The sequence below is a fragment of the Rosa chinensis genome, chromosome 5 (assembly GCF_002994745.2).
Source record: "Rosa chinensis cultivar Old Blush chromosome 5, RchiOBHm-V2, whole genome shotgun sequence".
NCBI lineage: Eukaryota > Viridiplantae > Streptophyta > Magnoliopsida > Rosales > Rosaceae > Rosa > Rosa chinensis.
This window is the reverse complement of record NC_037092.1, coordinates 40,625,785-40,642,656: the sequence shown is the minus strand read 5'-3', so window position 1 is coordinate 40,642,656 and position 16,872 is coordinate 40,625,785.

Genomic DNA, 16,872 nt, shown 5'->3' with positions numbered 1-16,872 from the left:
GTGGGAGGAGAATTTCAAGGTGATATATTTTGCATGAAATTTTTGCTGAACTTGGAAAGAAAAATGCCGCACGCTTGGATATGGGAACCGACAGAATCCTTGCATACTCAGATGACTGCTATTAGTTTTGTCTGTTCCTACATGGTAATTAAAATTGCTAAATTTCGAGAGACAAGGAGTTTTCAAAAACAACGTGTTGTCATCATATGGTCTAGAGCTCTTTCAAGTTTCAAAAGATATGTGGTACTGACATCAGCCATCTTGCATAGAAGATTTGCAATGAATAGAGCAGCTGCAACAACATTTTTCATGAAACACTTGTACTGTAATTGGTTTCACTTCTGTGCTGGAGTGACTGCTGATATACATTTAAACCATGATTGGGAAGAGGGCTCTCCTGATGATCCAACTGGGAGATTTGATCAGTTCAAAGCATTTGAAAGAGATGTCCAGATTTTGACTCAAAATGTGAAACTTAAGGACAAGTTTCTGTTTAAGGGGGAAGCAATGTTAGGACCCCAATTTCCTATTAGGCTTACTATGACTACCCAGCCCATTACTGATTTATGCAAGCTGACGGTGTCGTTTTGGTCTAGAGATGAGTTGACTCTATGGAACTATATACCTCAGTTTCTCGTTCTGTATTCGGAAGCTTGAAATGAATGAAGTTTAGTTTTACTTTTCTCTGCAATTTCCATTTCTTATTAGTTTAGGGTCCTATTAGATTTTGAAGCATAAGCTATCATTGGAAAGCTCTCTTCCTCCTCTTCATTTCTATCGTGGTCTGGTAATTTATTCTGAACTGTGGTAAGTGCAGCAAGGAGAAGAAGTGGGCGATGTCGCTGTTTTCTCAAGTGTTTGGTCAGAACTTGAGTTTCCGGCCACCTCTGGCGACAATTCTTATTGGGTCTTAGAACTCTTGGATCATACAACCATCCCTCAAAATTTCCTGGTCCAATTCAAAGTATGGAGCACGAATCGAATGATTGAAGGTAAAGGATTTCAAATTTTCCCTCTTTGCTTTAGGCTCAATTCTGGCCAACCAAGATAATTTTGGACTTTATTGTAGTTATAAAAGTTGTTGGGCTTGTTGAGATGATCATGCTGTTGAATTTTTGGTGACCGTAATCGGAGGTTGGTCGGCGGCGCGTGCGTGTAGGGCAGGTTTTTGGCTTCGGTTTTTAGCTAGTTAAATCCTATATTTGATCTAGAGCTTTTATATGTAAATTTGGTGAAGATTGGAGAAGTTTTGAATCGATTTCTAATTTTTGAAGATTTAGAATTTCGATTATCGATTTATGAGAATCCGACAGTCGGATTTCTCTCGAATCTGCTCTAGAACTTGTAAATTAATGAAATGGTGTTAGTGGTAAAGTTTGGGTTGAATTGGAGAAGGAAATGGAGATGTTGATTTAAGAGGATTGATTTTGGAATCGTATTTAATTGCCGAATTGTTGTTCACGGAATATAATTGTGTACAGGGCACTATACCGAGTTACCTCTCGACGAAGAGACTCGTATGCGTGGTCGCCTATATAGTTCTGTGAGTGGACTTTTGTTTTAATGTTGACGCATGCATTTATTTCTTAAATTAATGCTTTATTTAACTTATCACGTTATATTTTGAGCATATAATTTAATTTCAGAATTTGATTTTCGATTTATCTTGTGGATTTGCTTTCAAGGAAGATTCTCGGAGATCGAATATACTTTACCTTGATTATGATTTGCGAAATGGATTTGTGTTCCTATTTCTCGGATATTGAGCTTTCAATGGTTTATTTTCCATATATGAGTATTATTCGAATTTATGATTTATCTCGGTTATAGTTTCAGAATGAGTTTGGCTCTACGTTTTAAAGAGGATATTGTGAATTTCAAAATAAAGTATGATCTACGATTTTATTAATGATTTTCGACTAATTATTTTCTGAGATGGTCTCCGGAATTAATTATATTTCTATTCCTCGATTTGTGATTTCTAGAAGATTTTCAAAATGGGATTTCGATGGAGATATTGTTCTTATTTATTTATCGACTTTCTATTTTGGCATTGGGAATGCCTTAATGATGATTTTGGATTTGGTTTTGTTTCTGATTTACAATTTATAATTTGATCTTGCCTATTTTGTTATGAATTTGTGAAAATTTTGGCGTGCGGGGCCACGTCATTGGAATATACTTATTTTTTATTGTGAGAAATTGGGGAAGCTTTATGGATTTACTGGTTTTCGATTATTTTCTTCACCATACTGGGGTTGTTCTATAGTGTCTCCTCCTCATTACTTTGTGTTTGTGAGTGACAGTCGATGTGATTTATTCTCCTCCTCACATGAGTGGTAGTCGAGGTTATTAGTTCTCCTCCTCACACAATCTATGTGTGAGTGGCAGTCGAGGGTAGATCCTAAGGGGCTCTTTTACCCGTATGGTGATATCTCTTCCCCATATCCTATTATTACTTGACTAGCAGGGCTAGTCCGATTTCTCTTAACCAGCGGGGCTGGTATGTTTTCATGAGATTTAAGTTTAAAGAAATTTATTTTATAAACGTTGCATGCATTGAGGTTTTATAAATTTAAATAAGTGGGAAAATATTCAAGTTTGCTTCATTTAAATTATATTAATTATTTATTTTTGTCCACTCACACTAACGTGTTTTACAATTACTTTCCCTTGGCCCCTTCGGTTTCAAATGCCCAGTTTGTTGGCTAGATTAGTTGAGGTCAGGCGTACATGGAGTTAAGGCATAGCCAACAGCACAGCTTGCACGTACCTATTTTATCCATGTTTTCCTTGTTTACCGTCTATATTAGGATTGCTCTAATAACTGTGGGATGAATGTTATTAAGTTGAAACTTGTACTTATGAAATGGGAGATGTTGAGATTTGGGGAGCATGGTGGCTCCAGGAGTATAAAGATGGATGGTTTAAAAGTGTAAATGTCTCTTTACAGGTTTTGGGCAGTCCATTTTTAGGAGAAGTTCTGCCAAATTTTTTTTAGAATTTCTTCTAAGGTAGGCCCCGCTGGGCCACTTTGGATTCAGGGTGAAATCCGGAGCGGGTCCTGTCATAGAGCAACCACGTGGTTACCGTTATGGGTTTTTCAAGTCACTTTTCACATGAGAATGAAACCCATGTGTCAAATTAAGATCCTCCCCTGCATGATTTGATTTGATAGCTCAAATCAAGGATGCAAAACAATACAAGATGAGTAAGGTTTAACAACAAATTTAGGCAAGCAAACACAAGAACACGCACACATCAACATATGTTCTTTTAGTAACAAATGACTCTTCCATGACATAGCCTAAGACTTTCTGCCGGTTTAAGTGAATGTCTAAATGAACAGATTAAGCTTCAGCATCTGATCATTTATTAAGCAAGTCAAATTTCAAACTTGAGATTACTGACAAATATGCCTGCTTATCTCTATTTACACAGGTTATATATTAACATCGAAAATTAATTACATGTAAAGCATGCAACAAATAACCTCCAACAAAAGAACTATGCTTTGAAAGGCAATTAATGTAGTGCTAAATGCCCACAGACTGCCAAAGCAACTCCTTCAAAAGCAAGGGGAATAATGTAGCTTGGGATGTTCCACAAAAGATGTAGGTAAGCTCCAGTAGCTGAAGCAACAAGTGCCAAATATGATGGCACTACAACACATTTGGGTATATGCAAGGGGTTTATATCACTACTACAAAAACTGCATCACACAACACCCATCAGACAAGAGATTAAAAGTTTACCGTCGTCTGATAACGTGAACTCCATTGTACAACGGTGTTAATGAAGTTCTGTTGTGGGAATGCTACCAAATTGATGACTTTTTCTTCAGAGTTCTATCACACAACACAATTATGCATGTTCTATTGTCTAAATGACACAAAATTTAGTGGCAGATATCCTGCCATCATTGAACTCAAAATTCCCTCCCAAGACAAGTTCACCAATTTAATCACACAACATAATTATGTTTCATCTGTTGTAAGAATTTTGCATGCTACAACGGTGTAGTTGTTTCTGTTGTATGATTAGAACGAGGCGCCAAATTCTGCGCCAAATTTTGAGTGGGCGGCAATGTTGTAAAAATTTGACACCTTCTACTAGGTATACCAAGTGTGTGATATAAAAAATGGCACAACAGATTGTGGGCATTCTGTTGTGTGAAGGCTCAAATCTATTTGAATTGCTTCCCCCAAACCTAGCTAGGCATTCAAATTTCCCTCCCTGCTTTGACATTGTATACTCTCCTACGACAGTTGTTTAATTATCTGTTGTATGATGAACTTAACTCTTCTATGAAAAATTTGTTGAAGTATTCAAGTCTCACCAAACTTAGACAAATATTCTCACCAAACCTAGCTATCTGTCGAGAGAAAGAAAAAAACAGAACCCAGAAACCTTCTTTCCCTCTCGATCGCTATCAGAACTCTAAATCACTATCAAAACTGTCTAACCCGAGTCAAAACACTCTCAATCACTCTCAATCGCTCTCAAAACCTAGATATCGGGTTCTAGCTCTCAAAACACTCTCAATCACTCTTACCAAATCGCCGTCGAAAATGTCGAGAAAATAATCCACGCCCTCGCCGCCGATGGCCTCTCGGTCCTCCTCAACTGCCTCTACGATGCCTTCACCAACCCCAAACCCGCCGTCGAGAAAGAGTCTTTTGAGTCCACGCCGATTTCACATCCATCCATCTCACCAAAGGTGCAAGAACGCCGACTCCGGCGTGGGGGAAGGTGTCGCGATGCCATTGGGATTTGCAGTTTCACCTGCAATTACCTCATCTACATCCATGTCCAAGTTGATGGGAGAATTTCCAGGAATTGGTTGTGTAGGCGTATGTTGATTTCCTTCATTTGATGTTCCTCCAGATGTATGACTAGGAATGTCTTTAAATTGTGCAAAGCCCTCCACAACAGCGTAACTAGCGAAACTCTAAAAATTGTGTTTTTTTGGCTTCTTTTTTCTCTTCATCCCGGTATGCCACAATTTATGTGCTTCATCTCGCTACGAAATAAATAAAAAAACAATAAAAAAAAGGTGGCGGAAAATTACAATTACTACAAATATAAACCCTATTATGAATGGTCATCTATTATAAAAGTCATAATTTTAATGAAGACATATTTTAATTATAACGAAAAACAATTACTACAATTAAAACGATATTATAATTACTACATTATTTATCAAGACATATTTTACTATAATGTATCAATAAGATTTATCAACAAATATAAAGGTCATAATTTTAATGAAGACATATTTTAATTATAACGAAAAACAATTACTACAATTAAAACGATATTATAATTACTACATTATTTATGAAGACATATTTTACTATAATGTATCAATAAGATTTATCAACAAATATAAAGGTCATAATTTTAATAAAAAAGTATCTATCCCGTTTTACAATAAAAATCAATTAGTACAAATATAAACATCGTTGTAATTACATCATTATTTATCAACTACATTATTTATCATGTAATATTTTAATTTAATGTATCAACAAATTAAATGATTTATCAAAAAATACATACTTCATCAACCGCATTCGAACCGCTCTTGTACCAATTTTTCGCTTGCCTTAATGCACAATGCCACTCATAGAGTTCAACCTTCAAAATTTTCCACCTTCCTTGCAAAGAGGAAGCTGATCGGCTCTGGGGCCAATTTACGACAAAGTGTCGCCTCACACGCATCCATAAGTCGTTGTTTTTCTGATTTGTGCCCACAGCCGGATCTTGCCCAACAATTTTCCAAGACTTGCACAATTGAAAATCTTCCTCATCCGTCCATCTCCTTTTGTCTTGGATATTATCATCTTCATTTTGATCTCCCTCTTGTCCGGCCACTGGACCTGTGTTTCCCCTTTCTTCAGCCATATTGGATATAAATAAATTTGGAAGATGAGAGCTATATGAAGAGGAGGAAGCACAAAATTGGGTTACTATGAAAGATAATTTTTTGGGTGTGAGATGTAAAATAAATGGTAGGTATTTATAGAGAAATGTTTAGAATTTTTTAAAATTTACTTTGTTACCGTTTTATTACTGTTTTCATAACGTTACAAATATATATATATATATATATATATATACATGTTAATTGTAAGCTGTAGGATTGCAAATTTGATTGAAATGAAGGGCTGGGATTGCTTGACCGTTAGGCCCAGAATTCAAAACCCACCAACGGGAAGAATCCACGTGGCATGCCGGCCCCATCTCTGGCGCGTTCCACTTTCTGTCAATTGCGGCGCCACGCGTCGATGCCGTTTGGTCCACTCCCTCCCAAGGTGCGTCAACCACTTCTAATCCACTCATGACGTCAGCCACGATCAGGCATGGGCCTAGCTGGCATCTGGGCTTGATCGGTCATGAAAATAGTCATGGACTTGACTTATTTCTTGGCTGTAGTCAAGAAAGGCAAAACCCACCCCTGTCAAAAAACCATCGGTGGAAGTAGCAAAATCCATCTCAAGGTCATATAGTCAGATTTTTCTTGACTATGCCCAATCAAGAGCAAACCAGTGGACTTGCTCTTAGCAACTCTTTGAATGGTGGGAAACGTGCACCAAATAATTTTTTTAAAAGGTGGTGCAATTTTTTTTCTTCATAAATATGGCCCCACACTGGAGATTTTCTTCTTTTACCTTTTTTCTTCCTGGTCCATATTATAGCATTCCAATAGTGGGAGATCCGGAGGTTGAGGCCAAGGACTAATCGGCGTCTGACTGAATTTTCAAATTTTTGTAGATCTAGACAATTTTGGGTCAGGTGGTCAACAACTTGGGAGGAGAGAGAGAGGAGAGAGAAGGGAGTTTGTACGTTCAAATGTACATAGTAAATAGGTCAAGTCTAAAAAGAAAATAAAACTACAATTTTAGAGCCCAATTCCTTTCTATTGAAAGTAGTACGCGCGTCACGCGCTGCCCTGATTCCATTCTATTCTATTCTTCGTCCCTTCTACCTACTTTGACCCACCTACTGTTGTTGTTACTCCGTTAACTGAACGGCGACGGCGACGACCACCTTTCGCTTCTTCGCTACTCCATCGGGGAGTGGCGGAGGAGCCTCTACTCCACCATCTCTCTTCAAACGTGTTCGGTACAACGATTCGATCTGTGAGAAAACCCCAAAAGTTCAAACTGATTTGACGGCACCTACATCTTTGGAGTCGCCAGAATCTGCTACCTTAAAAGCACCGATGAGCTATGGGAACTCTGTTTTGCAACCCATTAACCTTTTCTCTACTGCTATGATGGAGGATTTCACTATGAGCGATGAAGATTGCACCATTATTGAAGGTAAGTTGGGTCCTAATATTGTCTTTTCTCAAAGAGTGGAGGATAAACTTGATCTTGAATGGACTTGTGCTGTGGTTGTTAAGTTGATGGGGAGGCCTCATACTGAGAATGCAATTGATTTTATGCATCGAGCCTTGACTAGAAAATGGAAGCTCAAGGGACCATGGCAGCTTATTGATTTACCAAATTCCTTTTTCATTGTGAAATTTCAGCTGTGTGAGGATATGGAATATGCTCTCTGTGGTGGTCCTTGGATCATTGCAGGGCAAACCCTTGTTGTCCAAAGATGGAGGCCTGATTTTGACCCAAATGAGGATAAAATCACTCATATGGCTGTTTGGGTTAGAATAAATGGGCTCTCTGTTAAGTATTTCAAGCAATTTACTATGGAGAGAATTGGCAATATGTTAGGGAGGATTGTCAAAGTTGATCAGCACACATTAGCTCACGCCAGGGGAAAATTCTGTAGGATTTGTGTTGAGATTAGCCTTGACAAGACTTTGAAACCATTTTTGGAATTGGGATCCAAACCTTATAGTGTGGTGTATGAGGGTATCTCCACTATCTGCTTCAATTGTGGTGTTTATGGACATGTATAGGATCATTGTCCTTATGTTGAAACTCAGATAAATTCTATGCCACTTGCACCGAAGAAGTCTGGTGGTGAACAAATTAAGCAATTCTGATGGTCATATTGATATGAAAACAGATGTTCCCAAGGGAGATGTCAATGAAACTAATCTAGTGCCTTCTCCTCTGGATACTAATAATAGCAAAGTGACAACTAATTCAGGCATGGGTCCTTGGATGATTATGAGCTATAGAAACAAAAGGCATGGTAGCTCTGGTAATAGTGGTGTCAAAGGGAAAGCTAACAATGGCTCTAGATTTGCTCCATTGCAAACTGATCATGAGGATGAGGAAGAGACCATTGATACCAATGCTAACATTGAACCTGTTGATAAGCCTAGTGCTTCTGAACCTAAATCAACCAAAACTTGGAGAACAGTGCAGGACAAATCTGAGAAAAATATTACTCAAGCTAGCAAGCTGAAAGAGAAAGTGTTTGGGGACACTACGGTCTCCATATCCAACAGGTTTGATGCTACACAGCTGAGAATGCCACTTAAAGAAGTTTCTAATACCAAGAGTGGTATAGATAAGATCACTGTTCCTTCAAAGAGTAAGGCTACTTCAACCAAAGGTAGAAAAAGCCATAAATTTAGTAGCTCTAAAAGTTTGGCTTCTTCATCTATGATGCAGGGAGTGTTTAAAACTGGATTTTCATATTTTAGTGCTCTACTAAAGTCTGGAGATGGTCTTAATCCTTTTATTCCTAGTACAACTGCTGCTTTTGGTCACACACCACCTGAGGTGACAGTCCAAGTGAAGGATAGTGATGGTGATTGTGTGATTGTCAAAATTGGTGAGACTACTCACCAAAGTCTTGATGACTCAAATACCTTGGTGCAAGGATCTGCAGTGATTGATACAAGTATGCATACCGATATGGCCTCTCCAAAGGGGGAGGACATGATTTTCTCTTGATCCTTGGGTTTTCCTCCCCCCCCCCCCCCCCCCCCCCCCCCCCCCTTCCTTAGGTTATTTAATGGATAATATCTTATTTTGGAATGCTCGTGGAGCTGGGGTGACGATTTTAGGTATGCTATTTTAGATCTTGTTCGAATGAATAATATTGAATTTCTCATTATATGTGAACCACGTGTACAGTTTCCAAAGCTAAAAGGCATTTACTACAACAAGGTTTCAATGATTTTGAAGTAGTAGAAGCTGCGGGGTTCTCTGGTGGCATATGGATGGTTTGGAAAAATACTAGTTTTAAGGTGGATGTTGTTGACTCTGTCCTCAGGCTATCACTGTAAAAATCTCTATCAATGGTGTTCAACAGTGGCTTCTAACTGGACTCTATGCTAGTCCTTGTAACAGTACAAGATAAGGACTCTGGGCTCATTTATCTCAATTTGCTTCTACTCATCCTTTGCCGTGGGTATTAATTGGTGACTTCAATGAGCTTGTTTCTTTTTAGGATAAAAATGGAGGTTCTTATGCTAGTAAGTTTGGAGGGTTGAAAATGTGGGTGCAAAATGATGGTTTGATTGATTTAGGCTACCAAGGAGTTGACTACACTTGGTCTAGTGGTAATGTTAAGGAAAGATTGGACAGAAGCTTTTGTAACAGCGAATGGAGACTTGTGTTTGCTGAAGCCAAAATTGTCCATTTGGCAAGTCTGATCATTGTCCTCTCCTCCTAAAGCTTCAATCTTAGTATAGAAACAGTAAATTGAATCATCCTTTCAGATTTCAGGCAATGTGGATGCAGCATGCTCAATATGTTGATTTTGTTAACAATACTTGGCAAACAATAGCTGGTGATTTTCTAAGCAAAACTAAAATGCTTGCTGATGATTTGAAACGGTGGAACAAAGAGGTGGTGTTCGGGAATTTTTTTTAACAGAAAAGGCGTCTGCTTGCTCGTATTAGTGGTATCCAAAAATGCAGATGTACCAATGATAATCAATTCTTAAGGAATCTTGAGAAGTCTTTGATTCAAGAATATGAGATTGTTAGGAACCATGAAGCTTTACAATGGAAACAAAAATCAAGAGATAAGTGGATCCAAGATGGTGATAGAAATACCAAGTTTTTCCATATAACCACTATGGTTAGAAGAAGAAGAAATAGAATTGATGGTCTACTTGATATTAATGGTGTATGGAGTGATAACCAAGAAGTGATGAAAAGCATTGCCATGTCTTTTTTCCAGAATCTCTTTTAAGTATGAAGACGGTCCTGATTTAAGATTCCACATTCCTTCCATGTTTCCAACCATCAGTCCTGAGAGTTTGTTGGATGTTGGTAGGCCTATGATAGCTGCTGAAGTTAAAACTGCTTTGTCTACTATTGGAAGTCTCAAGGCTCCAGGTTTTGATGGATTTCCTGCTATCTTCTATCAGAAATATTTGTGGTGAAGAGGTTAGTAATCTGTGTTAAGCTTTTATTAAGGGCAAGATCCCTAATGGTCTAAATCATACTTTAATCACCTTAGTGCCCAATATTCAGGGCCTAAATACACGCACTTGTTTCGCCCTATAAGCTTATGCAATACTATTTATAAAATAATCACCAAAATCATAGTTTCAAGGATCAGACCCTTTCTCACACAGTGGATAAGTCCTTGTCAAGCTAGCTTTGTTCCTGGTAGGAATATTTCAGATAATATTCTAGTCACACAGGAAATTCTTCACAAGTGTCATACCGTTAGTGGTAAAAAAGGTGTCATGGTCTGGAAGATTGACCTTTCTAAAGCCTATGAAAAGTTGAATTGGAGTTTTATCCAGCAAGTTCTTTATGAACTTCAGCTGCCTGAGAACTTAATAAAGTTAATCATTGCATCACTTCTGCTACATTTCAAGTTATTGTCAATGGTAATTAATTTATCTGAGAAATTTGGAGCTGGGAGAGGAGTAAGACAAGGTGATCTTCTATCTCATTACATTTTTGTCCTCTGTATGGAAAAACTCTCACACTTGATCCACGCTGCTGTTGAGGCTAAGCAGTGGAAGCCTATTCAGTCTTCACAATCTGGTCCTTTTGTCTCCCATCTTTTTTTGCTGATGATATAATTCTCTTTGCTGAAGCTTCTACTATCCAAGCCTCTGTTTTAAAGAAATGCATGGATTTATTTTGTGGTCTTTCTAGGCAATCAGTGAATTTTGATAAGTCTATGCTTTATGTCTCTCCTAATGTTAGCAAAAGCCTTGCTCCAGAAATTAGTAACATCTGTGGCTCTCCTCTGACTAACAATTTGGGTAAGTATCTTGGCATGCCTCTTCTGCATTCTCGAATAACAAAAGCTACTTATGCTGGGATTGTTGATAAAGTTCAAGGTAGATTGGCTGGTTGGAAATGCAAGAATCTCAATATGGCTGGAAGGCTAACAATGATACAAGCTGTGACTGCATCCATTCCTACATACTCTATGCAGACTACTAAACTTCCAGTTTCCACATGTGATCAACTTGATAAGTTAAATAGAGATTTTCTTTGGGGAGATTGTGCAGGGCAAAAGAAGATTCATATGGTTAATTGGGCTAACGTTTGTCAACCAAAATTCTGTGGAGGCCTTGGAATTAAAAAAACGATGATGATGAATAAAGCTATGTTAGCTAAAATAAGCTGGAGACTTGTGCAAAATGAGGAAGGCCTGTGGTGTGATATTTTTAAAGCTAAATATCTCAAAAAGGAAGATTTACTCAGTTCAAACTATACTAAACCAAGGAACTGCTCAAGCACTTGGTCTAGTATTTGCTTTGGTGCATCTCTTCTCAGAGAGGGCATTTTGTGGAGAATTGGTAATGGTGATACTGTTCATTTTTGGACTGATGTTTGGCTTAATATTGGTCCTCTGCATTCTTTGGCTCTAGATTCTGCTATGGTGGATATTCATCTTCTTGTTCAAGACTTTTGGATTGACAATGATTGGGACTCCGCAATGCTTTATGCTTGTTTGCCCGTGGCAGTTGTGGATCAGATCTTGAATGTCCCTATATCACAAATGAGGAATGCCCCTAATAAGATTATTTGGCAGCACACTTCCCATGGTAAATTTTCTGTCAAAAGTGCCTATAATTGTATGTTCCTTGACCAACAAGTTGACAATACAAAGTGGAAACATGTTTGGAAATTTGATATTCCTCCTAAGCTGAAAATCTTTGTTTGGCTTTTTGTTCAAAGTAGATTGCTTACAAATGTGAACAGGGCTAGATGAAATTTAACTACTGATTCTAGTTGTCATCATTGCACTGGAATTTCAGAATCCATGACTCACATTTTCAGAGATTGTGTAAAAGCTCAAGAGATTTGGAGAACTATTGGTGTTCCTGATACAATGAAGAGAACTTTTACTCTTGACTAGAATGGTTGGTGTGCTGCAAACTTGTTCCAAGCCAACTGTAAGTTCTTGGGTTTCAACTGATCTCAACTTTTCATCTTTATCTGTTGGTTTATATGGAAATGGCGCAATAAGTAGATCTTTGATGCTGATTTTAGGGGTCCTTATAGTGCATCAACTATAATTTTCCAATATATAACAGAATGGATATCTATAAACTCTAAGCCTGCAAAAAATTGTAATACAAGGGTGGAGATGATATGTTGGCAAAGACCTGAGATTGGTCATTTTAAGTTGAATGTTGATGGCTCTAGAAATGAGGAGGGACTAATTGGCGTTGGTGGGGTTATTAGGGACAATAATGGTGTATGGAGCAAAGGGTTTATAAAGAACATTGGGCGTGGAGAAGTACTTCAAGAAGAGGCCTGGGGTTTGTTTACTGGCCTCCAAATGGCTGTTGAGAAGGATATTAAGCATTTGGAAGTGGAGACTGATTCTGCTGTGTTGTTTAACATTCTACACAGTACTGATATTGAGCTTCATCCTCTTGGAACCTTGTTGAACAATTGCAAAACTTTGGCACAACATTTTGAGTCCTACTCTATCAAGCATATTTACAGAGAGAGGAATACAGTCGCTGATATTTTAGCCAAAAGGAGTCTTGATCAAGATTTGGGAACTTACAGCTTCAATACCAATCCAGCTTTTACTACTCAAGCTGTCTTTGATGACATTGATGGCCTAGTGAGGTCTCGTTCCTTTGTAACAGCCTTGCCTGTTTAATTTCTGTGTTTTCTTTTTCTTTTGATTGGGCTTCAGGCCCCCTTGTAACAAAAAAAAAAAAAACTACAATTTTCCCCTTGCCCTTCAGACTAGAGGGTTTTTATTCTTGGAACCAAGTTCCTGTGCTACAGAAATTGGGTGATGGAGTTGTGACGAAGCTAGGTAGAGTGGGCTAATGAAGAAGTGCGGCGGTGGTGGATGTAGAGTTGCCACTAAATGGATGGAGGTGTATATTTACTTATTACCAATTGTAAAATAAGAAGTTATGGAGATAAAAGAACAAAAAAAAAACATAGAGATTTTTTTTTTTGGGTCTGAAACATAGAGATGTGTATTAATAGTAGTTGAGGATGTGCGATTAAAATTTTAATTTTGCATATTTATTCAACTCAACTAATGGGGAGAGTCTTCATTACGATCTTTGTTTGGCTCACATATATAAATGAAATTCTAGTGTGTTTACTGTGTTGAAATAAACTCCAAGGATACGTAAGAGAAATTAATGGACAGCTTGACCTTTTTTTTTAAAAAAAAAAAACAAAAGATTTCATTAGTCTGTAGGCTAATTGTATAACAATAGAATAACATCATATAGTTGTGTCCTACGTTAATGGGCAAGTCGTTTAAACCAATACCATTCCTAGAACATTAACGTGCACTTGTTCAATGAGAAAAAGATTAGGACTAGTCTTTCTTATACAAGATTAAAATTAAATATGTATACCTTTATCAATGGAATAATTGTGATACTCAAAGATCCACTTAAACTAAGTGTAAAAAATTGGGTCAAAGTATTCCTATTTACACCACCAACATATTCTTATTCCCATTTACCAAATTTAAACATAAAATAACAATTTTACCAGCCTAATTAAAGAATTACATTATGCCACTCTTGTCTCTCATACCTTCGATCTAGTCTCTCTCTCTCTCTCTCTCTCTCTCTCTCTCTCTCTCTCTCTCTCTCTCTCTCTCTCCCAAAATCTGATTCTGGTTCCGTGAAGATGTGGAGGAGCTTCTAGAATTGTTGAGACTGGATTCCAGTCTCATGAAGCCGACTCTGATCCTGGCGTTGAGCCTTCTAGAATCGTTGGAACCGTGGAGGAGCTTACCCGGTAAATCGGGTAGGAGGAGCTTGCCCAGTGATCACTACGATTCTATGAACCACCACCTCTACCACTGAAGACAGGAAAAAAACCTCTGCCTCTACCATCACCTCCGATGGCCACACCTCCTTCAACGATGGGCTGCTTTCACTTCTACACTACAAGAAAAATGGCTTTTTGCAAGGAATTTTTTTCCCTTGTAAAAACTGGAAATTCCTTGCATTACGGTTAAAGCAAGGAATATTCCTTGCATTTGGGTCCTTGCAAAGAGGCCCTTGCAAAAAAGCAAATACAACGACTTGAAAATTCCTTGCATTTGAGTTCACAAATGCAAGGAATTGTTCATCTCGAATGCAAGGAATTCAACACATGAGGTTAACCATGGTTAACTGAAATACAAGGACAATTCCTTGCATATCATTCCTTGGATTTAGTAGATGCAAGGCCCTTTTTACCAATTAAAAAGCTTTTCTGGAATTTAATTACATTTAATATATTATTAATTTCTTATCCAATCTGACAAATATCCTTTGAGGCTATGAGTAAATGAATCACTTGTATTATAAATCAGAGTAGTAATTACATATGAAAAATTCATAAAGATTAGTAACTCAAGTTTACATTATCTCACTCAAGACATCTCATCTATGTCAAAAACTTGGGAAACAATCACAAAGCTTCTCATTTACAACTATCACACACTTATTGCTAGAGTAGCTCCACTCTTATTGATTACCTGCAGGGATGAGAAATTTGATCAATTTGAATGAACTGGTGAGCCGATCTAACTACATGAGACAATCTGATATTAACCAATATTAATCCAACAAGCAAATGATGAACAATTAACTTCATGTGTTGGAATTTAAGTTCCACAAAACTTTTCACATGATACAGGATTTGGAAAAAGAAAAGATAAAGAAAAAAAAAGAAGACCACGGTCAAGGTTAGCTCAAGGACCCATTCTTCAAATTTGCCCAACTAGCATCCAACATTGCTAACCCAGCATAGATTCCACATTGACATATGGGAAGCAACAACTAGATTTCAAGTTCACAATACACTGAAAGAGAATTTAGGGAACTAAACCATGAACTTAACTTTCGCTGTTTTATGCTTGTGTTTCATCCTCAATATGGAAACTTAATAAATGATACAGAATCACAGATTAATAAAGGAAAAGGATAGTACCTCATCCTTCTCTATTAATTGTAGCATCAGCAATTGTTCGCACATCCTCATGTACATCAAAATGAAAAAGCTATGCAAAACGCAAAACAATATTATATTCAGTAAGCAATGTCGAGCGTAGCTTATAAGAAAAATTAAGACAAATTAAATACAACAAGAAATATTGAATATTACCGGTCCACTTTTGCCCCTTGCCTTGTTTACAATTAGCTCATAGAAACTATGCTGCTGTACTTCCACAATCATGAAACAAATCATGTGCAATTAGTTAGTAAATATTTAGCAAATCTAACCAGAACTAGTTGCAGATGCTTCTATCGAAATTATCTTACACACAGAATGATAAGATCTTCTTTTACATATAGCAAATTCTCCACTAAGCTAGTTTGAACTTCTCGAAACTCAGGTGCTAGTTTTTGTTGAACAGAGTGAAGAAAATCCCTTCATGAAGGCCAACTACAAGTTAAAATTTCCTGAACAATGAATTCTCTTATGACTCATGAAGCAGATTAACTTATTCATATTAGAAGTCGAACATTCATGCATGCAACAAATTCTAGTCCAGATTTACAGATAATCATCAACTACTGAAAAAATTAGTGCCTAAGGTCAATTAACTTGTCCATCATGCAAATGGTGAGCCATGAAACTGACAAGCACAAAAAAGAAGATATTCAATAGCTGATAATGAAGTTGACAAGCTCAAAGCAAACTTAATATGTGATCATTCAAGTGTTTAGTACAACTCATCTATGAAAGCACTCTTAATATGTCACTGACAGTTAAGAAAATAACAACCCAGCAAAGAAACAAATATACCTCTGAGCCCTGAAACCAAACGGAAAAACAAGAAAACCTGCAAAAAGAAAATCACATACCAGTCAACAAAAGGTACTAATTAGGTCCCATATCCTCCGCCTCAACCAAAAATAAATAAAACAGGAATACAAAATAATGGATGTTAAGCAAGACACCAAACACCTAAGAAAGAAACAGCAAACGTTAACTAAAAGCCCTAACTAAAAAGAATTAATTGTAGAAACCAGTTGAGCATAGAAAGATATATTCACTCACTAAGTTGATTGTCGTCGACTTGTCTGAGAAAATAGTGACCGCTATACTGCAAACATTTGCACTGCAAGAAAAAACATTAAGATTTTGATTGATTAATAGGTAGTCAATACTTAACAATCTTGTATACAGTTAAGTCTAGTAAATGTAAAAGTTGTGTAGGCTTGACAATTAGTACAAATGTTAGTCATGTACCAAATGCTAAAACAAACTCTCCAGTTTAACCAAATTTGTGGGAAACCAAAACCTCTACAACTAGCAATTATTCATTGAACCTGCAACCATTGAATTCCTTAACAGAATCAAAATAAAGTATTGAACTTTAACTAAAATTAACCTCGAATTTATTCAAAATCCAAATTGTAGAAAACAACAAACTATCAATAAGAATTCGGATCCTAAGAAAAATAGTTATTATAAATACCTTTACAAAAAGAGGCAAAGCAGAGTAGCGAGGATGAACCAAAAATAAGAGTAGT